Below are 1,227 nucleotides of genomic sequence, written 5' to 3' on the forward strand. Positions count from 1 at the left end.
CTATCCTGGCCTCTTCACCTACATTTACAATTATTATAATATTTGTTGAGAACCTGTTATGTGCCAAGCATCAGTTTAGGTGCGATAATAAACTTAGAGATGTATGCCATTTTACCTTTATGCTTGCAATTAGGTTTATATTTATTACGGCGACAAGACTTATTTATTGAAATAAGACAAGATATATTTATTGAAATAAAAATCAGGAAACAAAAGAGCGCTTAATCTGAAGCAAGATATTCTATAGGCCAGTGGCTTTTAAACCTTTCGATGTAAAGAATATATTTTAAACCTTTCAATGTAAAGAATATGTGTGTCTCTGTATATCTGGAAATAATGTCTCACAGAATATCTGTCATCACTATGTTTAATAAACTCTGATATTTTCCATTTATCTCTGTATTCCTATTCTGCATTATTACATTTAAAATACACTATCAGGATGACAATATTTTTTGTCAGCAGCAGCTTACCTAATGAGTGTTGATGCTTTCTTTGGGTCTGATAAAAGAAGAAAAAATAAAAGATAAAAGAAGAAAAAATACGCTAATCACAATCCACTAGATTGTTTCCATGACCTATTACTGGGTTCGAATCGAGAGTTTGAAAAATACACCTATAGGCAAAAAATTCTGAAAAATGCTTTAAAAAATCAGTGTAGTTCCTGTAAATTACTGGGAAAATCTGAGTTTGAAAGTAGTATTCAAAATAGTGATGGTATCCACGTGGGAAAGATAAACCAACAGAATTAATCTGATAGATTCACCTGAAGTTCAGAGCTGCTGCTTGAGAAACATCCAAATAAGTAGAAGTATACTTCAGTAGTTAAGAGTGTAGTCTTTAGAGTTAGACTGACATGGGTTCAAGCCCAAGCCTTCCTAGATTACTTAATTTCTCTCTATATTTCCCCAGTGTAAAATAAAGATGGCTAGTTCTACCTTTTAAGAAAATTTATAGAATTAACTCAGCCAAAATAAGTTGTGCCTGATATGTAGGAAGTACTTACTATACACTTCCTTAGTTCAAAGCTTGGTGGACTATCTTGACTCCTGAATCTTAATGATTTATTTCACCTGGTTCCAAATTCCACAATGGTATTGACCAAAACTAACGTCCGCCTCTCATCCTAAAATCTCCAACCTGGCTTATTTCTACTTTGCCTAACTCCTACCCCTAAATCTACAATCTTCTGCTCTCAATAGTCCCAAGTAACAGAATGTAGCAAGT

At 33.3% G+C, this 1,227-nt stretch overlaps 1 non-coding gene across 1 annotated transcript; it reads left to right on the top strand.

Moving 5' to 3' along the window:
* The first annotated feature begins 434 nt into the window (after positions 1 to 434).
* LOC129490883 (small nucleolar RNA SNORD56) lies at positions 435 to 508 on the top strand. Its single transcript, XR_008660357.1, has one exon. It is a non-coding gene; the product is annotated as a small nucleolar RNA SNORD56 (small nucleolar RNA).
* The last annotated feature ends 719 nt before the right edge of the window (positions 509 to 1,227 follow it).

Source organism: Symphalangus syndactylus, chromosome 9, assembly GCF_028878055.3.
Source record: "Symphalangus syndactylus isolate Jambi chromosome 9, NHGRI_mSymSyn1-v2.1_pri, whole genome shotgun sequence".
NCBI lineage: Eukaryota > Metazoa > Chordata > Mammalia > Primates > Hylobatidae > Symphalangus > Symphalangus syndactylus.